Below are 25,820 nucleotides of genomic sequence, written 5' to 3' on the forward strand. Positions count from 1 at the left end.
ACCAGCGCACGTGTCGTAGCCCTGCTGACCTGGAAGTCAGCCATGGAGTCAGCCAGGTCTGGTGCCACAATGGGCTGGTCCAACAAGGGCTGAGCATGGATGGTGTCAGCCACATCAGCCTCAATGGGAGGGAGGGAGGGGGGGGGGGATTATGGGTGCCCGTGACTGGTCCTCCACACATGTGGGGACAGGCTCACCCTGCAAGTTACGACCACGTCCCCTACCGGATCCACCACGGCCACCACTTGTGGCTCTTCCACCTTTGCCACCCTTACGGAATCCTCGCCTCCCAGCCATGGCACTGATGTTAATGTGCGTATGGGAGTGGATGTAGACTATTGTCCTGGGCAATTGGGGGTCAAAGGGGTTGGGTACCAGATGGTAATTGTACCCTAGTGCTCTAGCAAGGCTGAATGTAACCCCTGGGGAAAGATGACGGGTCACGCAACGCACAGGAGGCCCAAAAAAGGGAGATGACGTGCACGCAACCCCTCCTAGACCACGTCTGCAGAAAGAAAAACCTGCACTACGCTGTGGCACCCAGTAACACAAGAATGAACGTATGCGTGTCACACGCAGCCTAGAATGACCTCTGAAGGGGTAGGCTACACACGGGGCAAGCACAGATGTTAGATACGTGCGTGACTCACCGTCTGCCTGGTAAACGAGCGTGTAAAAGGAGCACGTTTGGTTGGCAACACCCCCGCCAAAAGAAGATTTGTACGCTGTCTGAGGAGACAGGACAACAGTAGAAGGGAACACTGTTTGAGGGAACAGGCCCAGGTAAACCAGTAAAAGAGAAAAAAGAGAAAAAGCTGTCAGAGGTAACAGGGAATACGAACTTGAAACGCCGTGAAGTAAATCGCGTGTGAAACGACAAGAAGTACAGAATTCACCCACTCGCTCTCCACGAAAAGCACGTACAAGGAAAATGTGTTCTACACGTACCTTTTATACAGGCCCACACGTCCAGCGTCACTTACGCGGCGTGTACGCGCTAGGGCCATTTCCACCTATTACATGCTTTGTCACTTCTGCGTGTAGGGCCATTTCCACCAATTACACGCTTTGTCACTTCTGCGTGTAGGGCCATTTCCACCAATCACACGCTTTGTCACTTCTGCGTGTAGGGCCATTTCCACCAATCACACACGATTACACTCTGACGTGCAGTCTTTCCACGTGTGCTCTGTCATCACGTGCTGTGTGGGAAACACCTGTGCGGGTCACGTCACAGACGCGCTTACGTGCTTTGGGCCTTTCCTCAGTTTTCACGCTGACGTGCAGGATTTTCACGTGCAAAATCACTCCGTACCAAGCTGGCCACGCGTATGCACACGGAATACCACACTCCTGCCCGGAAGGCCGAACTACTGCCCCCCAGAGCCCGAGCACGCTCCCACCTGCTGCTGCCTGACTGCCTGCTGCCCCTGCACTGCTGGGGGGTGGGGGTGGTGGGAGACATGGGTGGGGGCCTGGTGGAGGCTGCCCCTGCACTGCTGGGGGGTGGGGGTGGTGGGAGACATGGGTGGGGGCCTGGTGGAGGCTGCCCCTGGTGACTGGGGGGTGGGGGTGATAGGGGACATGAGTGGGGGCCTGGTGGAGGCTGCCCCTGGTGACTGGGGGGGGTGGGGGTGATAGGGGACATGAGTGGGGGCCTGGCGGAGGCTGCCCCTGGTGACTGGGGGGGTGGGGGTGATAGGGGACATGAGTGGGGGCCTGGTGGGGGCTGCCCCTGGTTACTGGGGGGTGGGGGTGGTGGGAGACATGAGTGGGGGCCTGGTGGAGGCTGCCCCTGGTGACTGGGGGGGTGGGGGTGGTGGGAGACATGAGTGGGGGCCTGGTGGAGGGTGCCCCTGGTGACTGGGGGGGGGGTGGGGGTGATAGGGGACATGAGTGGGGGCCTGGTGGGGGCTGCCCCTGCACTGCTGGGGGGTGGGGGTGGTGGGAGACATGGGTGGGGGCCTGGTGGAGGCTGCCCCTGGTGACTGGGGGGGGGTGGGGGTGATAGGGGACATGAGTGGGGGCCTGGTGGAGGCTGCCCCTGGTGACTGGGGGGGTGGGGGTGGTGGGAGACATGAGTGGGGGCCTGGTGGAGGGTGCCCCTGGTGACTGGGGGGGTGGGGGTGATAGGGGACATGAGTGGGGGCCTGGTGGGGGCTGCCCCTGGTGACTGGGGGGGTGGGGGTGGTAGGGGACATGAGTGGGGGCCTGGTGGGGGCTGCCCCTGGTGACTGGGGGGGTGGGGGTGGTGGGAGACATGAGTGGGGGCCTGGTGGAGACTGCCCCTGGTGACTGGGGGGGGTGGGGTGGTGGGAGACATGAGTGGGGGCCTGGTGGAGGGTGCCCCTGGTGACTGGGGGGGTGGGGGTGATAGGGGACATGAGTGGGGGCCTGGTGGAGGCTGCCCCTGGTGACTGGGGGGGTGGGGGTGGTGGGAGACATGAGTGGGGGCCTGGTGGAGGCTGCCCCTGGTGACTGGGGGGGTGGGGGTGGTGGGAGACATGAGTGGGTGCCTGGTGGAGGCTGCCCCTGCACTGCTGGGGGGTGGGGGTGGTGGGAGACATGAGTGGGGGCCTGGTGGAGGCTGCCCCTGGTGACTGGGGGGGTGGGGGTGATAGGGGACATGAGTGGGGGCCTGGTGGGGGCTGCCCCTGGTGACTGGGGGGTGGGGGTGATAGGGGACATGAGTGGGGGCCTGGTGGGGGCTGCCCCTGGTGACTGGGGGGGTGGGGGTGATAGGGGACATGAGTGGGGGCCTGGTGGGGGCTGCCCCTGCACTGCTGGGGGGTGGGGGTGGTGGGAGACATGGGTGGGGGCCTGGTGGAGGCTGCCCCTGCACTGCTGGGGGGTGGGGGTGGTGGGAGACATGAGTGGGGGCCTGGTGGAGGGTGCCCCTGGTGACTGGGGGGTGGGGGTGATAGGGGACATGAGTGGGTGCCTGGTGGAGGCTGCCCCTGCACTGCTGGGGGGTGGGGGTGGTGGGAGACATGAGTGGGGGCCTGGTGGAGGCTGCCCCTGGTGACTGGGGGGGTGGGGGTGATAGGGGACATGAGTGGGGGCCTGGTGGGGGCTGCCCCTGGTGACTGGGGGGGTGGGGGTGATAGGGGACATGAGTGGGTGCCTGGTGGAGGCTGCCCCTGCACTGCTGGGGGGTGGGGGTGGTGGGAGACATGAGTGGGGGCCTGGTGGAGGGTGCCCCTGGTGACTGGGAGGGTGGGGGTGATAGGGGACATGAGTGGGGGCCTGGTGGGGGCTGCCCCTGATGACTGGGGGGGTGGGGGTGGTAGGGGACATGAGTGGGGGCCTGGTGGGGGCTGCCCCTGGTGACTGGGGGGGTGGGGGTGGTGGGAGACATGAGTGGGGGCCTGGTGGAGGCTGCCCCTGGTGACTGGGGGGGTGGGGGTGGTGGGAGACATGAGTGGGGGCCTGGTGGAGGGTGCCCCTGGTGACTGGGGGGGTGGGGGTGATAGGGGACATGAGTGGGGGCCTGGTGGAGGCTGCCCCTGGTGACTGGGGGGGTGGGGGTGGTGGGAGACATGAGTGGGGGCCTGGTGGAGGGTGCCCCTGGTGACTGGGGGGGTGGGGGTGATAGGGGACATGAGTGGGGGCCTGGTGGGGGCTGCCCCTGGTGACTGGGGGGGTGGGGGTGATAGGGGACATGAGTGGGGGCCTGGTGGGGGCTGCCCCTGGTGACTGGGGGGGTGCGGGTGATAGGGGACATGAGTGGGGGCCTGGTGGGGGCTGCCCCTGCACTGCTGGGGGGTGGTGGGAGACATGGGTGGGGGCCTGGTAGAGGCTGCCCCTGCACTGCTGGGGGGTGGGGGTGGTGGGAGACATGAGTGGGGGCCTGGTGGAGGGTGCCCCTGGTGACTGGGGGGGTGGGGGTGATAAGGGACATGAGTGGGTGCCTGGTGGAGGCTGCCCCTGCACTGCTGGGGGGTGGGGGTGGTGGGAGACATGAGTGGGGGCCTGGTGGAGGCTGCCCCTGGTGACTGGGGGGGTGGGGGTGGTGGGAGACATGAGTGGGGGCCTGGTGGAGGCTGCCCCTGGTGACTGGGGGGGTGGGGGTGGTGGGAGACATGGGTGGGGGCCTGGTGGAGGGTGCCCCTGGATGGTGGGGGGTGGGGCTGGTGGGTGACATGAGCAGGTGTGCAGGGTAGTCGCCTGTTTTGTGGGCTGCCTGCAGGGGCTGTGGAGGGTGTACAGGGAACACCTGTGAGGACCCACCCAGCCTAATCGCGTGTGTAACTTCCCACGCACCCCTGTAATACACGTACCAAGCCAAATCGCGTGTGAGAATTCCCGCGCACCCCTGAAATACACGTACCCTGCTGAAGTCGCGTGTAAAACTTCCCGCGCACCCCTGAAATGCATGCGCCCAGGCTATTCGCGTGTGGAACTTCCCACGCACCCCTGAAATACACGCGCCCAGGCTATTCGCGAGTGGAACTTCCCGCGCACCCCTGAAATACACGCGCCCAGGCTAATCGCGAGTGGGACTTCCCGCGCACCCCTGAAATACACGTAGCCTGCTGAAGTCGCGTGTAAAACTTCCCGCGCACCCCTGAAATGCATGCGCCCAGGCTATTCGCGTGTGGGACTTCCCGCGCACCCCTGCAATACACGCCCGCGCACCCCTGAAATGCACGCGCCCAGGCTATTCGCGAGTGGGACTTCCCGCGCACCCCTGAAATACACGTAGCACGCTGGGAGACATGAGTGGGGGCCTGGTGGAGGGTGCCCCTGGTGGCGGGGGGGGGTGGGGGTGATAGGGGACATGAGTGTGGGCCTGGTGGAGGATGCCCCTGCACTGCTGGGGGGTGGGGGTGGTGGGTGACATGGGTTGGGGCCTGCTGGCAGGTGCCCCACAGTGCTGGGGGGTGGGGGTGGTGGGAGACATGAGTTGGGCATGAGTGGGGGCCTGGTGGAGGCTGCCCCTGGTGACTGGGGGGGTGGGGGTGGTGGGAGACATGAGTGGGGGCCTGGTGGAGGCTGCCCCTGGTGACTGGGGGGTGGGGGTGGTAGGAGACATGGGTGGGGGCCTGGTGGTGGGTGCCCCTGGTGGCTGGGGGGTGGGGGTGCAGGGGGACATGAGCAGGTGTGCAGGGTAGTCCCCTGTTTTGTGGGCTGCCTGCAGGGGCCGTGGAGGGTGTACAGGGAACACCTGTGAGGACCCACCCAGCCTAATCGCGTGTGATAATTCCCACGCACCCCTGTAATACACGTACCCAGCAAATTGGCGTGTGATAATTCCCACGCACCCCTTTAATTCACGTACCCTGCCAAATCGCGTGTGATAATTCCCGCGTACCCCTGTATTACACGTGCCCTGGCTAATCGCATGTAAGACTTCCCGCGTACCCCTGTAATACACATTCCCTGGACAATCGCGTGTTGAACTTCCCGCGTACCCTTGTAATACACGTTCCCTGGACAATCGCGTGTTGAACTTCCCGCTTACCCCTGTAATTCACGTTCCCTGGACTATCGCGTGTTGAACTTCCCGCGTACCCCTGTAATACACGTTCCCTGGACAATCGCGTGTTGAACTTCCCGCGTACCCCTGTAATTCACGTTCCCTGGACTATCGCGTGTTGAACTTCCCGCGTACCCCTGTAATACACGTTCCCTGGACTATCGCGTGTTGAACTTCCCGCGCAACCCTGAAATACACGTACCCTGGCACCCTGGCTAATCGCGTGTATGACTTCACGCGTACCCCTGATATGCACGTTACCCGCTTTGCGTTCCTTGTTTGGCAGCCCTGTAAACTGGTCCAGGGTTAGCGCAGCCCTTTGCGATGATTTAGCGATTTTGATGGCTTTTCCTTGCGCGAGGGCGTTCTTGGGGGCGTCACTGGCGCTGCTGCAGGGTCGCTGCGATACTCTGCGCCACGGCTGGTTTGGGAGCCTAAAATCCATGAATACGCTGTGCGCGGAAATCGGTTTTAGCGCACGTGCCTGGCGCAGACAATCGCACGCGGACACTCTGCGCCAGCCGCTTGCGACACTTTTCTGCGAAATTCTATGAATTACCCTGTTGGTATTTCCACTGTATGGAATCACACCTGTCCGTTGTCATTTCACCTTTGTGCTTATCGAAAGTTGTGTATACTAAATACGAATAAATCTGTTTTTCTTGAAATAAATTTATATGTTCAGAAACGCACATTGCTTGTAGGATCTTTCATTCTGATTTTTTGAAATTTACATATTGACTCCAGAGAAGCCAAAGACCAAGCGGTTCATCACAGCCGGTGAGTCGAGGGGAGAACTGATAAGAACCGGGCTGAGTTGATTGAGAATCGCAAAGTGGCAAATTTTTTAACCAAAGCTGATGAACTTTGAATGAACTGTAAAAGTGTGAAGGGGAGACCAGCAGTAGAGAGAAACGGGCACTACTTGGGTGCTAACTCAAGAGACTCTGGTCGAGCCCCATATGAGAGAAACTACAAGTACCAGAAGGCCGTAGGAGGGCCGGCAAAATCGGTCAAAGTGGTCATACAGAGGGTCCATCAAAATACCGGTACAATCGAAAGACTTTGATCAACAATCATTGTGAAAGAAAGAGAAGTGAATCCTGAAAACATTTGAATTGTGTAAAAAGAGAACATTGAAAGTGAAGAGGGGCCAGTGCCCAGAAGAGGGGAACCCAGGGGTGAGCCACTATCACCCTGATCGAGAGCCACAGTAGACCCGGTGAAGGGAGGCTAAGAATCGAGAGGGGTCGGAGCCCAGCACACAGGGCTTCAAGCGTGAAAAGTTGTCACTGCAAGATTCAGAAAAGTGAAAGCAAAGGTTAAGAGACGGCAAGAGTGAACCCGAAGGAGGGATGCCAGAGATGAAGCTATCACCCAAGTACTAGCAGTCGAGTGGGGTCCGAGCCTGAGAGAGGGAGATACAGGAGTGAAGCCATCATCCAAACTTCAAGTAAGAAAAGAAACAACATATAACAGTGTGAGGAAAAGGGAAGTGAATCCCACAGTAAAAGTGAACATTGAGAAACTGAGGGAATTGACTCCCGCTAAAGTCAAGAGGGGTCAGAGGCCGACCGAGGGAGATCCAGGGTTGAAGCCATCACCTGAGAAGATAAAAAGTCAAGAGGGGTACGAGCCAGACCGAGGAGATCCAGGGGTGAAGCCATCAATGGAGAAGATAAAAAGGCAGGAGGAATCCGAGCCAGACCGGTGTAGATCCAGTGGTGAAGCCATCACCAGAGAAGATAAAAAGACAAGAGGGGTCCAAGTCCGACCGAGGGAGATCTAGGGGTGAAGCTGTCACCCAAGGGGATAAAGAGAAGAGGGGTCCGAGCCCGACCAAGGGAGATCCAGGAGTGAAACTATCACCCAAGATTGACTGATAAAGGAACTGTGATATATTATGGAATACGATTGAGAAGGATGGAGACCCAGGGGTGAACCCATCACCCAGAAAACTGGAACTGTGTTATATTTTGGAATACGGTTAATAAGGGTCAGCATCGAGAAGAGGGGGACCCAGGGGTGAACCCATCACCCAGCAAACATTGGAACAAACGTTCATTTGTTAAAGGAACTTTTGTTTTGTTGTTTGAACACGTCAGGCCCTCGAAGGCAAGAGACTTTCAAGTGAAAAAAGACTTGCCCATGGAAGGCCCTGATAACTGAAAGCTTGGGGTTAAAAGCTGAACTGTCATTTTATGCTAGAAAAGCCAGAGAGTGCGTCCTGACAGCTGCCATTGGAACTGTTGTCTCGTGCTAGAGAAGCCAGAGACTGTACTGTGCTTCAAGCTCCCATCTTACCCCATATCCAAAATGTGGGGAAGGGACACCCAGGCTACTGCATCCTGACATATTTTTTAAGAACACTTTCTACTTTTCTTGAGTACTATCCCACACCTCTTTTTGTATTAGTTGTGAGGTTTGGCAATAGGTTTTTTAGTATAGACCCTTTTTGTTATGACACAACGCCAGAAGGTCTACCTTATTTTTCATTTGATGGTTGACGTTTGCTCCCATCTTAGATTTAGGTTTAGATTAGGCGTTTTTCCAACCTATATACAACATTTCACTGTTCAATAAACACCCTTGAACTGTGATCAGTTGTGTCTGTCTTACTTGTTGTCACCATGAGTTTCTCACACTTCCCAGCCTGTAACAAAAGGAAATGGCTGATCATTCTAATGGAAATGGACTAGCCTTCCTCATTGGAGGTCCAACACCTCCCCCACAATCCCCAGCCTGGCTACAGTGCAAAAGTGGGGCAGCTGAGAAGACACTGCCAGGAGCCTATCTATCTATCTATCTATCTATCTATCTATCTATCTATCTATCTATCTATCTATCTATCTATCTATCTATCTATCTATCTATCTATCTATCTTTTTCAAAAGCACCACTAACCCGTAGGCCTCATGGCGCTCACAAGGGAGACACATACAAAGACAATAAAATGAGCCAACAAGAGAGAAGGGGAGAAGAAAAGAGACCACCCCAGAGCAAGCCAATAACTAGCAGAAAGGTATTATGATGGCACAGGCATGTTTATGGGGTAGCTACCGGAAACAGTAAAATCAGTTAACCCCGTCCAGCGTCGAACAGGAAAGTTTTTAAGCGCTTCTTGAAAAGAGCCGTTGGGTCACTGTCAACAAGGTGTTTCGGGAGTCTATCCCATAAGGAGGGAGCCCAGAGATTGAAACTGGCGCCAGAAATTATCTTCAAGGAAGAGCTCGGTTGTAACAGACGGATGATATAACTGGAACGCAAATCACATCCGATGGATTTCTTCTTAAGCCTGGAGATAAGGTAAGGTGGAGCTTCACCATGAATGCACTTAAACACAGTAGCTAAACCCTTGTGCTGTAATCTTTGTTGAGTGGGCAGCCAGTGTAAACTCATTCTGGCTTCCGTGATGTGTGCATTGTGTTTAAGTCCATGTACGGCATGTACGGCACCATTCTGAATTACTTGCAATTTTTTTATATTGGTCTGTGAGGTGCTGCAATAATCTAACTTGCAATTTATGATAGCAGCTGCTATCATAGCAAGATTTTCTGTAGAAAGGAATGGAGAGATCTGCCAGATTAACTGTCACCTGCCAGAGTAACTGTGTAAAGTAACAGCAGGATTATTTTAGATAACTGACCTGATTATTAAACAACAGTTGGAGGTTAAATAAAAACCCCTAAGTTTTAACAGTCTTGGAGTCAGGGATGATATGTTGGGCGATCATGAATTTATCATAACTCGGGTCAAGCTTTTTTAGTTTGTATTGGGTGCCCAAAATAAGCAACTCGGTCTTGGCGTTGTTAAAACCCAGTGAGTTAAGGGCCATCCAATTTCGAATTTTCCCATCTGTGAAAGGTACAGTGAGCAAAAAGCGTGTGCTGCAAACTCTCATCTCACAACAGGTTATCATGCCATGTTCTTTCTGGAGAGGAGCGCCTGCTACCTTTTTTGAATTTTTACTTAAATTACCTGGGGGCAACCAATCATGGACTCCCTGCTCACTGCGCTCCGAGAGGCACAGCTTCACCTCACTGATGAGGCCCAACAAGGCTAAAACACGTGTATGGGGTTGCTGTTGGTACTCTTGTTCAGAGAGGAATTGCCATAGCATTTTGGTGCTGGATTGCCCATGTGGGCGGGACAAAGACTGATATGCAAATGGATATTTCCCATCTGTGAAAGGTACAGTGAGCAAAAAGCGTGTGCTGCAAACTCTCATCTCAGAACAGGTTATCATGACATGTTCTTTCTGGAGAGGAGCGCCTGCTACCTTTTTTGAAACAATTTTGAATTTGAGTAAGAATATGAAAAATGAGCTCCAGGTCATCAATGTTCACACCAGATAGCCTAATAACGATCTGTGTATCGTCGCATAGTTCGCAAAATATATGCCCCCATAGTAGAAAGGAGGTCACACAGGACTCCAGAATAGATATTAAAAAGTAATAGCGAGAGACAAGACCCCTGTGGCACACCACAGGTCAGAATTGAGCTGTTAGAATAAGCGTTGTCCTTGGTGACTTTCATGTTTCTCGGGCCCAAGAATGTTCTAAACCAAGCTGTAGCCGCTGGGGAACACCTGTCTACCGTATGCGGTCCATCCGCCAGAAGTTGATTATCAACAAGATTGAAAGGGGCAGATAGATCTAATAGCAGCAGTAATGCTGTGTTACCCTCATCTATAAGACCAGCAATGTGTGATTTAAAATCAAGCAGCGCCGACTTGGTCCCATGATTCGGGCGAAAACCGGATTGCTGATCAGCTAAAATATCGTAGTTCTGAAATGCCTGATACTGCATATAGAATATTTTAGCTAAAATGTTTAGAATTAAGGGGACATTAGTTATTGGTCGATAATTTCCATCTTATGCTGGGTCCAGATTGTCCTTTTCCAGTAGGGGCGTGACCCACATCTCCTTGATAATATGACTCTTGAAAAGAACGATTTATGAATTTGGTTACCTAAGGAGCCACAGTAGAGATAACTCCTTAAACAGAGATGCAGGGGAAAATGTCCCCTTTGCAGGAAGTGGGTTTGAGTTTACGAACCACTTCCGTAACCTCATCTATGGAGACTGTTTTAAGGGAAATAAAGGGGAAATTAAGGAGGAGATGGTTCAACCTCTTTGGATAGATAATAAATTAACTTGGGTGTTTATATTCTCCTGGTGTCTGAGTGTTTTATTTATAAAACTGTTGTGGATGCGTTGGCACCAGATATTATCTGCGGGTGCAGGAGAGGTTGTAGTGCATCCTTTGAGTTCCTGGAGAATTGAGAAAAGCTCCTTAGGCCGTGATGTGGCTTCTAGGATCCGAAGATTTAAGTGAGTTTTTTTGGCCTTGAAGATAAGGATTTTAAACCTTTTGGCCACTTGTTTCTAAGCACTATGGTTTGATTCTGTTGGATGTTTTAGCAATACAAGTTCTAGTTTGCGCTTGAGTGCTCGAGCCTCAATGACCTCAGGTGTCAACGGAGTGTTGAGGGTCGTAGGCTTTCTTGTGCGTGAGGATTTAAGAGGAGGTAGTGTCCCAAACGCGTGACCCACAGCTGATCTAATGCCAGAAATAAAATCTTCAAGGGGCATGTTTTCTTCAAGGGAGGGTGGCAGAGGGAGGACCAGAGTGTGAAAAGCTTTGTGAATGACCTTCTGCATATTTAGCGATAGAAAAGGTATGTGGGACTGCTTGTTACGAATTAGTGCATTCTTATGATCAATTTCAAAACAGAAAAGATGATGATCTGATCAAATACAATTTTCAACCTTGATATTCATAATCATAAGATTTTTGGTTAGAACCCATTCCAAGATATTACCCCCTATCTGAGTGGGGGCATCAACATGTTGACAAAAGTCTACAGTGTGCAGAGATTCCATAAGAGATGTAGCCTTGCAGTCCGTATGATCATTTGCCCAGAGAATAAAATCTCCCAAGATGATAGTAGGGGAGTGTAACTTGCAGGAGTTTCCAATGAGCGCTAATAATTGTTTCTTGAACTATACTGGAATAGGGGAGAACCAGGAACACACCCTGGGATGAAATGACTACTGCTCTGCAGGACTACAGGAATGAGTCGTGTGGCCAAACTCCTTCACAGCCCTACACTACTTCTAAACCAGCAGTGATCACAATTATAAAGGTAGAACAAACACATCTTGACGGGGCGTTGGGAAGGCAGGCTCGGACTGGCCTATAGGCCAATTGGCCATGGCCGAACCAAAAAAACTAAATGCTGGAGTGGGCCAGTTTTTCTGGTCAAAGTGGGCCACTTTTTTGGCCAATGTCGGCCAGTTTGATGAGTTACTTCACTATGCGGCTACTAGTTTTGACCAGTGTTGCTGAATACAATTCTTTAAAATGCACAATTTGCATCGCATTTTATCTAAAAACTCCCCCTCGGGTACTATTCAAACAGTGTCACACTTGCCATTGCAATGGTGGGCAACTTTTTTGTTGGTGCCGAGACAATTGTATGCCCCAGTCCGACCCAGTTGCTCCCACAACTAGGGTTCTCTGAATGTCTGATAAGCACTGCCCAGGCTTGGTCTCTTTTTCCTATGCCTTGATACCGTTTTACTCTGTTCACACCTTCAGGGGCAGTGAAACTCTTTCCCTCCATGCTCCGGTGCGCCACTAAGGAGCAACTAAAAGGGGTGCGGTGGAGGTTTGAACAAGAAGAAAAGGGTTTTTTTTCTTCTCGTCTAAGCTTGGTTAATAAGTTTGCGGGTCTCCCAAACATCCTTGAACCAGTTGTTGCAGACCCATGTCGAACAACCACTTCCCGGGTCTCGCCACCTACCTTGCACTCCCTCTACGCTTCCTCTACACAGGTTGACACTTCCTTCATTCCGGGAAGCTTCGACCAGTCTCTGACACGCAGGCGTTTTGCTGTCTTTGTGCACACCAATGATCAAAGCCTTCTTGGTACTTGTCCTTGCGTTGGACGAACCTCTCAGTTCTATGGTCTTTCGATATTTCTTGCCGCACTGATGTGTCTTGCTCTGTGCTCCTCCTCTTTCCCATATAGCAGCCGCTCTCATCTTCCTTCCCTTCACGCTGCCTCATTTGGCCGTATACCTTTTCAGTGCTTGTCAATCTTTGACAACTAGAACAGCTATTATCTTTCCAGTTTGTCTCTTCTTCCTCCATATCTGATTTCCTCACTCTAGTGTACAGCAGGGACGAGGTGGCTTGTGTAGTACATGCACACTTCTCTCTGACTGAGGTAAGAGGTACAGGTGGTAACAGAGAGTCACTATCCTGTCCTTTCTTTGTTTCCATCCTGCTTTCCACCTTATTCTCAGTCAGGTTAGCCGACAGGGGTGCTTCTATGTCGTTGGAGCTCTGTGCCTGGTCACAGAACTTGGCAGGATGCTTCTGCTTTAATTCACCAAAACACTTTAGTGATTCTTCAACTGCTTCAAGATTGTTAACCACACCACAGTACTTCAATGCCTTCCACCTGGTCCTTTCATCTGCCAGGAATATTGCAACAATGTTCTCTCTGCTGTTATAGTCTCCTGCCAGCACAGATCAACGTACCACAACACTTCCTGACCTGGGGTACTCTCCTGCCAAGTCAGACCCAACTACTACTCGTAGGTACTTCAGTGGTAAAGGTTAACCATATTGGCAATGTCTTGTGCTTCACAATTTGTACGTACATGCAGTGTTTTAGGGGTTACAGGAATCACACTGGGGTTATTTATTACACCTGTGTATCTGCCACAATCTCTGCAGGTTATGCTCCTCTCCCTCTGAACATTCTCTCTCAGAAGGGCAGCCAACCTGCCATCATTGTTTCTCCCCCTTTTTTTTGTTTTTTTGTTAGTTTATTACAAACTTTTAAAAAATTCCATTCATAAACACTTTCCTACACAGCTCTACATTACTTCCATTTTCTTACGGTGGAGTTTCAGTTGCCTTTTAGTTGTTTGCCTCATTTTTCTCTTTCAGTGATCTTGCTATCACTTCTAGAAATGCAATCAGTACAAAAGTTAATTTTTTGTTTTCTCTTCCATGTATGGCTCTCCACCGTTCTTCCTCAGTATATGTAGAGCGTTTATCTATCTCTTGTGCCATATACCTAGTTCTGGCATCCCGTGGACTCGGACAGGTTAATACCAGATGCTTCAATGTATCTTCTTTAGTTTTACAGAGTCGACATATCTCATCTTCCTTCATTTGTTCTCTTGTCCAAAACTCTTGGCATATTCCAAATAGAATCTCCGCTCCATATGTCAGTGCGGGGAGTATTTTGTTTCGATAGAAGCGCACAACTGGGACCATAGAGAATTTTCCGTATTTTGCATGAAGTTTTGAAGCTTGGGCCGCTAGTTGGTTACATTTGGACACCAGCTTTTTAACTATCGGTTCGTCGCAAATGCTAGCACTTATTGTTATGCCCAAATATTTAGCTTCCGATACAACTTTGATAACTTCCTTGCCTAGCTTCCATTGGAACTTGCCACATGTGTTTAGATTCTGTACACCTGGTAAGTTTTTCAATACAAGGATCTCTGTTTTCTGTAAGTTAATTTCGAGTCTATTTGTTTCAATGTATGCTTTTAAGGCGTTGATCTTTCTCTGGAGTCTGATTGGCGTTCGGTCCAAGATTGCAATGTCGTCCGCATATAGGATCATGTTAATATGTTCCTCCTTGATTTTAGGAGGAAAAGAGATTACGTTGCTCAGTGCCTCACCCACGTCCGATAAGAAGAAATTAAAGAGCGCAGCCCCTAAGGGACAGCCCTGTTTCACTTCACGGTTAATTAGGATGGGGGCGGTAAGGTGTCCTCTCTGGTCCAGCCGTACTTGTACAGAGGTTTCTGAATATAGCGCAGTTATTGCATCAACCAAGCTTGGTGGGCATCCTTTGCTTTTCATTTTGTTTCAGAGCATGTCCCGGTCTACTCCATCAAAGGCGTGGGCCAGATCGATGAATGAGATATAGATTGCTTGTTTCTGCCTTATCATCTCCATTTTCAGTGTGTTCAAGATGAATAAGTTTAAGTTACACCCCACTCCTCTAACAAATCCAGTTTGTCGTCGATCCGCTACGTCTGCATTCTGAATCCATGTTGTTAGCTGCTTCAGTAGCTGACTGGCAAAAGGTTTCCCAACTACATCGAGTAGTGCAATAGGTCTATAGTTATTTGCATCCAACCTTGAGCCTTTTTTAAAAATTGGGACAATTATGGCTCTTTTCCATGTTTGTGGTACTCTTCCAAGTGCTATTACCATCTTGAACAACTTAAAACAAAAATCCGCCCATTCTTCAGGATTGTTTTTTAACATTTGATTTGTTAAGCCATATGGCCCAAGGGCTCTCGATGTACTGAGGCTCTTAATATTGGTTAAGATGTCCTCTCTCTCTATACAGAGATTCCACGGGCGGTCAGTTGACAGTTCAGATGGTTCATTGTCTTTCATTTTCTGAAAGAGTGCTGTGTAGTGGTCAGTCCATTGAGTTTCGTTAACTACATTGGTTAGACTCGCAGTTTGGGGTTCTCCAAGCTCATTTATCGCTGCCCAAAAGTCTCTTGAATTTTGGACATCATCGTTTCGGCATCTTTTTGTTCCATTGCCACGCTATGCCATTTGATCCAGTTTCTATATTGCAATTTGTTTTTCTTTTTTTGTGTGTTTTTTTCTTCTCTCGATTTATTACTACTTTCAATTCTGCGCAACTGTTTTTTCAAGGTTCTTTTTTTCCCCACAACCTCAGGGTCATAGACATGTTTTCTTATGCTGTCATTTTGGTTTATTTGCATTGGAACTTTATATACCTGTAAAAGTGTATCGTACTCGATCTTTTCTCCTTCATCTTCACTATTCCACTTGTTTAGTTGGGCTGTGAGGTCTCTTATCTTCATATTACTCATTCTCAGTCGATTTCCACCAGGCACAACTTCAATTTTTTGTTCCCATTTCACTGTCATTTCTGATCGTTCCATTTTGAAGGAGATAGTTGTGAGATTATGGTCACTTAGACCAGTTTTAGTGACTTTCATATTTTCGATCCTGGTTGTCATCTCTTTTGATGTTATGAAATAATCCAGAATCGATTTCTGCGGACCTCTCTCTCAAGTTGCTTGCACCGGGATGTCCCCTAGTGTATTGCCATTTACAATGTCCATACACCGGGCGTCTAGTTCCTCCCAGATTACGTTCCTAAGATTTTCTGAATGTTTCTTTTTGGTTCCATTCTCAGGTGTTATTAGGAGGCCCATGTTGAAATCACCACATAAGATGATAGAGGCATTGTCTTCAGACTCTGATATCTCATCCACTAGATCACATAATTGGTCAACAAATGCAGTTTCTCTAATCGCTTTATGTTGCCAGTATATGTTGATTATGTGTATCTCTGTTGTGATAAAGCCCTTCCTTCCTTGATTTGTCACTGTGGTCATTTGAATATAGGGCTAAGAGTTTTTGTGGTTTTGATTCATAGGCCACTTTTTCTTCTGACCAGCGTCAACATTCCCGACATAGGTTGACCTCTATCTTTGCGTATTGCAGGATTGAAAGCGAGATCAAAACCATCCACAACAGGTGGGTTGATAAGCCATGTTTCCTGGCAGCAGATTATATCCAAAGGCTGTAGAGTGCTATTCGAAGGCCACAGCAAATGGGCAAAGCCACGTTTGTTCCAGGAGCCCATTATTTTCACGTTTCTAACTGTTCCATCCTTATGTTAGCTGCGGTTAGTAGAGTACAAAGCTCCCGCCACCCAGGTCCAGCTATCGTCAATAGCACCTCTTAGCTGTACTTCCTCCTTTGATTCGCACTTTTTCTGCTATTTTGTGCTTCGATAGTCACTCTGAGAGGCTTTTTTGATTTGATCAATTCAGCAATAATTTCTTCATCCCAGCTTGACTCGTCATTAGTTGCTTTTTGAGTGATTTTGGCCTCTTGTCTATATTTGGGGCTTTTTATGGGACCTGGCAATAATGCACAATCCTTTTTCCCCATGTCACTGTGACGGTGAGGATTTTTCTCGGGCTCTTCCTTATTAGTTATCTTTTCTATTGAGAATCCGAGATAAAGTAGGTTCTCAGCATTTCTCAGAATAAGATCGTGCACAACCTCTGAGTGTATATGTAACACTACCCTGTCTAAGGTTGAATCACCAATGAATTCCACTCTTTTGATGTCATTTGATGAAATCATCTTCATGTCAGATACATGGTTTAAGAGCTGCATGACATTAAAGCGGTTTAGGATCAGACCGTCTTCCTTTGGTTCAGTTCATTCTAGTAGAATACGCAAATTAAGGTCGCTTTACCACAAGCTTTATATCTTGTAGACTTCGGTCGTCTGTCAACTCGCCATGCTTCGTCGGAAGATTCGACATCTAAATTTCTCTTTGGAGGTGGACCTTCCTTTATCCTGGCAGCTTGTGTATTTTCATTCTTTTCCGTTTGCAAGGATGGTTTTTCTTCAGTATTTTGTGTCTTGAATCTCTCTTTCTCCATTTTTAGTTTCTCAAGCATCCTCTCCCTTTTTTCGTTCAATGTGAGGAAATCCTTGAAGGATACAACCATTTCCCTTTTGTTATTTTCGGTAGTGTACGCCTTCTTGTCAGGTGAAAAATTGGCAACCCTGCGTTTCCATGTTTTAATCACATCACAATGTGGTTCAGTGTCAGGCTTGCCTTCATTGTTATTTGGCTGGTGGAGAGAAGAGTTTAGCATCTGTTCCTCGTCTTCTGACGCTTGATCACTTGCTTCAACCTCGTTGGTTATTTCATATGTAGATACATCTAATAGCTCCTCTATAGTAGCATCTACCCATGGTGCAACATCATCTAGTGGGTTTTCTCTAGGATCAGAGTCTTTATTTTCACGTGCAGTTGTTTTCACCATTACAGCTTTGTTAGGCTCTTTTACTTTGGTGATGTTATTGGCTGTTTTGATTGTCACGTTCAGAGCCTTAAGATTTCTTAGGAACTTGCAAGAGTTCTTGGAATTTGGATTTTTTCCCATTGTCATGTTCTTTGTTTTTTTCTTCATGTTTGGCATGTCCTTCTTTTCGATCATTGGGTTCTTTGATTTGACAACAGTTTTTTTGTTTTTTTCGAAGATAGGGTAGCTTTCTTTGATCGAATTTTCCGTAATTTCTTTATCATGGAGGGGTAGTGTAGAGATGGTATGACTTGACGCCGCAGCTATCTCATTTGGGTTTCTCCTGGGAGAGTTCTCATCAGGAGCTTTTGTATTTTTGGTTCTTGCGATTCGCTTTGCCTCTGCAATCAAGTTTTCAAATGACAGCCCACCGGCATTTTTAGAAGTCGAAGGAGTAGACATGTCTAGTTCGTTACTAGAAGGACCACATTTTTCAGGCATCAAGGTGCCGTCGTTGGCAGGGGCAGCACAAGTTGTGGCTCTGCGTCTAATCTCATAACGCCCATGCTATTGGTGTTTGTGTGGAGGGACTGGCCAGCCCGGCGCTCTTTAAGTGACTGTGATTCGTTCTGACCTTTGTATAGGTCATTTTGGACGATCATACATTCTTTTCCGTTTGTGTGGGATTTCCTTAAAATTGATAAGGCTTCTTTGGCCACTTCAGCTAGCAACATTTTATCTTCACCTGAACTTTTTATGGATTCCTTCAGTATGCTAGCTGTTGTCTCATCTTTGTGCTTGTCCTTTTGAGCCTGAATTTTCATTTCTTGTAGTTTCAGCTCAACACTGCACATTTTGGTGTTTACCAGAGCAATCAGAGTATTTTGGTCTCTGTAGCTCTCATTGAATTGATCATATATTTTTGCTAGGGGTGTGATGGCAATAGCCATAGCTGACAGCATATTAGTTCTCAATTCGTTAATTAAGTTGTCCGTGACTTGCCGGATGAATTTGTTTTGTAGCAGCGCCTTGTTATTTGTACGTAACTTGGCATTAGTAGGTGGTCTCAGAGACCTGTATTTTCTTTGATGGTTGGTGACATCAGTCGTGGTATCGTCGGTGGAAGAGTCATCCGTCGATGACTCAGATGATGGTAATCGAAAATCTTGACTCTTTCCTTTAGGGGTTGCTATATGTTCGATCCTAGGATCAACTTTTGTTAGCTTTGTCACCTTTGGATTTCTTTTTTGTGAGCAACACAGCTCTGTTGTTGGGCTTGAGTCCACACGTCTTCTTTTCGCTTGAGTGTTTTTTTTGTTTGTATACAGTGTTTTGAAATAATCCATCCCTTTCTTCCAGGTTTTGTTCCTGCTTTCCGACTCATTGTCGGTGGTTATTGAAGTACTGCATTTGCAGACAGCCTCTTTACAGCCTACTTCTTTCTCTTTGCTCAACTTCACTTTTTCAGTCATGGCCATGATGTCTTTAATGATCTGATCAGCGACAGCTATGGAGTTACGCTTATCGTTGTTTATTACTGGCACATGTTCAATGTTTGTCGCACAATCAACTGTTGGCTGCACGCCTGGGGGCTTTGCAGTATCGAGTTTACTTTTTGTACTGAGGAGGCCTTGATTAAGCATATCTTGCTTAGTGGGGGAGTTATTACGCCCTTGTGGAAATTGCTATAATGGGTCCTCATGAGAGGAGCCGTTTTCTGGCGTGTTCGCATTAGGCACAGAAATCTGGCAGTTCCCTTTGATTGTATCAAAGGACTCGAGCTCGAGTGAACCAGGTTCTCTCTGGTCTTGTTGCATTGAGTTGTCTGTCATCAAAGGGTAGGGTATGTCAGTCCACTTATGTCCCCCATTAGCTGTTCTCGGCATCTGATAATCTGAATCTGAGCCTTCTCTGCAGTTCTTCTGATTTTTGTGGTGAATAGATTTCACCCCTGTGCAGCTCTTGTCACACACACATTCAAGCGGACATGGAGTCAGTGTGGCAGTTCTGGGGGCACACGACCCATAGTCCTCGATGTCGACATTTTTGCCACTGCCATCTCCACCTGCATTATCTTCCGGTGGTTGGTTGGGGTAGCATGAGGCTCTAGTCAGGGAGCACTGGGTCAGAGAGGCATCAATCTAGGGGGCGTAATCAAGTTCACAGGCTGGCGTATATCAAGGGGACCGCCCGGCTGCAAACTGTTCCCAGCAAAGTTTGCAGCATTGGGCGCCTGCGGCATGTCATCAGCCAGGCACATTGTTGTATTCGCCGCTGTGCTTGTTTTTGCTGCATCTAAGGGGAGGAGGAGGGGTCGGGGTTCGTCAAAAACTTGATCCCCTGCTTCCAGCAGAGCAGGGTCCAGCACACCATCAACCCCCTTCCCATCCCCCTCCCCATCAAACGCTTCTGTATCTCGTACAGTTATTATATCTAAGTTGTGGCAGCTAAGCTCACTTACTTGAAACTTCGCTGCCGGCTGTTTCAGCGTCCTTGTGGGAATCCTTGCAGGGGCGGACTCACATCGTGTAGATTTTGCACGCGCGCACAGTTGCCGTCTTGTTTCCATGTTGGAAAATGGGTTTATTAGTGCTGAGTAAACGTGGTCACCTTCACTCTTTCCTCCCTGCGCAAACCTGCACAACCCAAGGAACACAAAGAACATTCCCTTGTCACTCCGCATCGCTCCGCGAGTGAGAGGGGTTTTTGTACACTAGCTCCTCCCTGGCAATGGAGCTAGTGAAAACACTGCTAGAAACACTGCTGGCAATCCGGTCTGGGAACAGAGTGGAGAACACAAAGAACACTCCCTCGTCACTCTCCCCTTTTCTGTCAACCAACTGCTGATAAGAATTCTGATCAAGGTTCACAGTTCTTTGGCTTCGGCAATGTGAGTTTAAACCATTCTCGTTTGAGATCACTTTTTTACCGGGGCAACAATCTGTATCATTGCTCAATATCTTAACCACCTTTGTTTGGCTTTTGGTTCTTTTGTAACTGCCCAGTTTTATCTTTCTTTTGGCTTTGGCAATGATGGTTCTTAATTTGCCCTCTGCGCCTTCTTACATCCGCGTGATTCACATTAGAAGTAAAAGTCTGCTTTGTATTAGTTCGATATTCAAAAGGGAACTTCTTCCACTTTAACGCTACTTCGTTAATCTCAATTGTGAGATTCAATCACCTGGACGCGGCAAGCGGGCAGTTACGTAGTGCTCTGGTGTCACAATGTAACAGTGAACTCACCGGGTCTGGCATGCACCTCTGTTCGCCTCACTGCCTCCAGGTCTTCTGTTTTGGTTTCCCAGCACTGCCCAGCAATTTCCTCTGCACGACTTCCTGTGGCTCGCTTCTGTCAGTTTCAGAGATCTCCCAGCTCCAACAGCAAATAAATACTACATCTCATCCACAAAGTCCACTGATTCCACTGTGGCCCTTCTCCTCCCAGGCCATCCACCCGGCTAATACCACCCCCAGGGCCAGTGTCAGGATCAGCAAGCATCTGCCTTTCCCTGGCCACCTAGGAGGAGACTTTAGGTAGGGTTTCTGTTAGGACTACACAGGATTCATCACACATATCCCTTTTGACCTGATCTTGTTCATTGTTGGCTTCTTGTCGTTTCCCGGGATTCCCACGGTTTGCTCCTCAAAAGGAGCTGCCACAATAAGAGCGTAGGAATCCTGGGTCCAGGAGGCAAAGGAGTTGAGAAGTGAGCATGGCAACTCCCAAAGTTCAGAATGTGGGCCAGGTGATCTTAGCAGGGTGCAAAGGTTGCCACCTAGCATACTGTGTTCCTGGTGGCTAGCAATGCCTCCAGGAACCTTCCCTCCCTCTAACACTCCTCAATGTTTTAAGCCACTCTATTTCAAAGATGTCCTCTTCTTTTGGCTTCTATCAGTTCTTCCCTGTAGGTGGTTCTTACTCTACATCCATACTCATCCTCGCACCTTTTCTCTAACTCTCCTGTTCCCATTGTTAAATGGTGCACTCATCTGTTTCTACATTCTTGTCCCTCCTCTCCAAAGATCTCTCCTCTGTATCCACCTCTGATCTATATACTTCTAGTCTCGATCCTCTGGGCACCTTTCACCAACTCTTTGGGCACAACTGTCACTATCCTTGTCTTCTTCACCCCTATGGGCACTATTTCTGTGGTTTTACCTTCTTTGCCACTTTGGGCACTACTGTGACTGTCTTCAATCCTTCTACGCCCTTTAAGCACTTTTTTAACGATCCCAAATGTATTGACCCTTTTTGCAACTGTTTTCACTATGCCCTCTTTCTTCAGAACTTGGGCATTGCTGTCACTATCGTCACCTTCTTCATCCCTTTGGGCTAGGGTGTCACTATCACCTCCTTTTTCACCGCTTTGGACACTGATCTCAATATCCCCACGTTCCATTCTCTTACGAGTGTCGACCTCTTTGGCCACCATCCCCTAGTCCTTACCGGTAGCCCCATCCACTTGGTTCCTCAGTTTTGTCGCCTCCAGCTCCCATGCTCCAGTTTGACCCAGCCTTCTGGCATGTCCACCTGAGCTCTACTCATAAATCCATGTCCTCCTGCTCTCTCCACCAGCCATCTCTAAAGTATCTCCTGTCTCCAGCTCCTACTCTAAAAACCTACACTGACAGTTGGGGATGTGGGCTCTTATAGTGTTGTGTCCCTGCCTTAACCTTTCTCTGATGAGAGGGGCTTCAGGTGTGCTATCTGGGATGGCACTGATTGACTGGCTCTGCCCTTTGGGATAGTTTACAGCCCTGATATGGAACATAGGACTGGCTTGTACCTTCACATGGGCGGGCTTCTCGCTGCCTGCCATATCCTGGCTCTGGCTCCTATGCTCTCGCTCGGGAAAGGGAACGCAGGTGTCTCTATTCAGGATGCTGGTGTAGGGTTTGGCTGTTTGGTCTGACCCCTGATGGTGTCTTCCAGCTCAGATGTGGGACTTGGGCAGGCTTGTTATTCGTCTTGGGCAGTCCTCTTTCTGTTTGTCACACCCTAACCTTTCCCCGCGTGTAGACTCCATTAGCCTATGTGTCATTAACTGTATGTCAGTAGAGACCTTGTGCAATCGATTGTGACTGACTGCAGAGTTTCCCGCCCTAATTCAGGTCCCACACTTTCACTCTGTAGAGCTAGCTACAATTCTTGTACTTGTATGAACAAATCCAAGCAGGCAGGTGCTGCCAGCCATAAGGCACCACCATTCTCTGCTTCCCTTAAAGGGCAGAAGATGCAGAGTTCCCAGATTCAGTGAAATAAAAACCACTGTGGTTTGGTATTAGGGAGAACCTGATTTGGCTGCTCCCCAGGTAAAAGTGCTTCTTCCCTTAAAGGGGACTCATTCCTAGTCCCCTGCTTTGAGATGGAGACTAAGTGGCAGTGATTACCCCCTTTGCCCATCATATGCTAGCTTCGGTAGGCACACGGCCCACTTGATCACCCAACTAGATGCTCACAGGGCAAGGCAGGAGACTTTGTTACAAATGTTATGACTACTCTGGGTAGCAGTTGAGACTTCATCACTCAAGCAGAACAAAATAGGTGATGGTTGGAAGGTTTAGAATTAATCTGAACCTCTGGCATAACTCTGGGAAACCCTCCATATCATTGTTCTTTGCCTGCCAAGCCATTATAGAAAGGAGAAAGACCATAGGCAAATTAGGCCCTGGTCCCACCCCAAAAGGGGCAGTCGAGCCCAATCTGCTTGGTCACATACCTGTTGTCCAAGACCACAAGCAACCCTGGTCATGTTTCGGCCTTATTGGGCATCATTAGTGAGGTGTAGCTTTGGTTTATAGGCCCAGCAGGCACGGGACCCACGTCTGGGCATACCGTCCCTCTCGGGTCGACTTAAGTAAAACAAAGCAGTTGCTGACTGGTAGTTTTAGAATTAATCTACACCTCTGGCATCGCTCTGGGCAACCCTCCAGACCATTGTTCTTCACATGCCAAGCCATCACAGAAGGGGAAAGACCATATGAAAATCAGGCTTGGTCCCATCACAAAAAGGCAGTCCAGCCCGAACTGCTTGGTCACATCCCTTCTGCACGAGACCACAAACAACCTCAGACATGTTTCAGCCTCATTTGGACCTTCCGAGAACACGACTCAAGGTGGGAAGGCTGCAAACTGTACGGAACTCATGGTGACAACAGTAAAGACAGACACAAATGATCACAGTTCAAGGGTATTTATTGAACCTTATAATGGGTGAGATGAACGCTTAATCTAAACCTAAATCTAAGATGGAAGCAAGCTATGACCATCAAATAATAATAAGGCAGCTATAGTGGCGTCTTGTCAAATAAAAAGGGCCTATACTAAACAACCTATGGCCAATCCTTACTGCTAGTTACAAAAAAGAGTGTGGGAAAATGCTCACCAGAAAAGAAAGAAGTGTTCACAAAATAATAAGTCAGGATGGTATGGCTGAGTTTACCTTCCCCACATTTGAGGCACGGGACAAGGCAGGACTCTCGAGCATAGCACACTCCTGGGTCTTGACAGCACGAGTTTCACCGTTCAGTGCCACGATATCAAACCCCCTTCAAAGGCTAAGTCTCTTTCCTGCAAAAGTCTCTTGCCTTAGAAGGTTTACTGATTCAAACTAACAACAAACAAAGGTTCTCTCAGTGATCTTACACCTTGGGCAATTGTTCTTCGCCCAGATTTCACAATGACAAACAAACAAAAGTACTTTGGGCGACTGCTCTTCGCCCCTGGGATCTCCCTCTGCTGGGCTCGGCTGCTTATTACAAAAACGGGCCTCCCTCTGCCGGGTTCACTGCGGCCTCTGAGATACTGCTCATAATGAATGTCCGGTTAGACAAACAACAAGGGGATACTTTCATTGATACACTGTTCTCGGGTGTATTATTCTTCACTCCGTTTCCGTATAATTAAAAAAAAAATGTGCGCAATTGTTCTTCACTCCTGGGATCTTCCTCTGCCGGGCTTGGATCCTTTTTGTACAAACTCGCTCTTGGGATCTCCCTCAAATGGGCTCGGATCCTTCTTGTACAAACAAGCCTCCCTCCGTCGGGTTCACCATGGCCCTTCTTCAACACAGTTCATGTATTCCTAATACAGTTTATGTAGTGCTCAGTTTTATCACAAAGCAGGGTTTCTTTCTCTTTAGCTTTCTTTTGGCATCCGTCTGTCGGGTTCACACTGGCCAATTATCACAGTTCACAATCGTAGTGGAAAGCCAGGTTCCCTTACCCTAGCTTTCCTCTGGCAACGTGTCAGAGACTTTCGATTGTATAAGGGATTTGACGTGACCCTTATAGGACCACTCTGACGTCTCACGCCACATTTTCCCAGGGCCATCTGGTTATTATAGTTTCATAAACAGATCCCGGTCAGAGCCTTTCAAATGAGCGCTCATGTGAGGCAGGACCCCTCTGCAAATGGACCGCAACTGGTCTTTCTTTAAAGTTGAAACATACACACAAGTCCTTTCTTCTTGCGTTCAAAGTGTTGCTACTCGCAACCATGGGCTGGCAGTGTTGCAGGTAGGTAGATCCCAGTCCCCAGAAAGCCTTGTGAATAATGTAGAGGGTCTTGAACTTGATCCTTGCGGCCACGGGGAGCCAGTGAAGGGATTTCACCGACGGAGAGATGCGGTCCCTGGGCTTGAGGCCATGGATAAGTTTTGCAGCTCTGTTCTGGATGAGTTGCAAAGGGCGCAGGGCAGAAGAAGGGAGGTTGAGGAAGAGGCTGTTGCAGTAGTATGGCCTAGAGAGAAGCAGGGATCTGGAGACAGTGAGCTGCTGGGGGAAAGTGAGGAATGGTAGAGTACCTCTGATGAGGTGTAGCTGATAGTTGGACTTTTTAGAGATGTCCGAAATGTGAGAGGAGAAGGAGAGAATGGAGTAAAAAAGTACCCCAGGGTTTCTTGCCTCAGGGTGCGGGCGCAGGGCCAAGGGAGTCCGGCCAGAGTGAGAGTGGGAAAGCGGGTGCAGAGGTCCCAATGCGACCGATCTCAGTCTTGCTGGCATTAAGGCAGCGGTCATTTGTAGCACACCAGAACTGAATAGCGGACAGTCAGATATGAACGAGGAGGCGGCTGAGGGGGAACATGAAAGAACGTTGCGTGTCATCTGCGTAACACTGCAAGTTAGAGGCGAAAGTGGCAATTACACGTGGCAGGGCAGCCATATAGACGTTGAAGAACCAGAGGGATAGGCAGTGCTTTAAGTGGGCCGGGGCCTGCCGGGGCCGGGCCCCGGCAGTCTCCAAAAAGTGGGGCTGAGCCGGGGCCCTGCCGGGGCCCCCCGACCTCATCACGCCATGGCAGGACGCATTATCCCGCCGCGGCCGCAGCCGCAGCCGCGACGGGAGATGCGCCCACCACTTTAACGTCAGGCAAGCTGACAGAAGTGCCAGCCAGGCACACCGTTGCTGTGCCTGGCTGGCACTTCCGTCAGTCACTGTAACTTTCTCTGATGACCCCTCATCTGAGGGGCCATCAGAGGA

This window comes from Ambystoma mexicanum, chromosome 11 (assembly GCF_040938575.1).
Source record: "Ambystoma mexicanum isolate Mex_15411 chromosome 11, UKY_AmexF1_1, whole genome shotgun sequence".
NCBI classification, from domain to species: Eukaryota; Metazoa; Chordata; class Amphibia; order Caudata; family Ambystomatidae; genus Ambystoma; species Ambystoma mexicanum.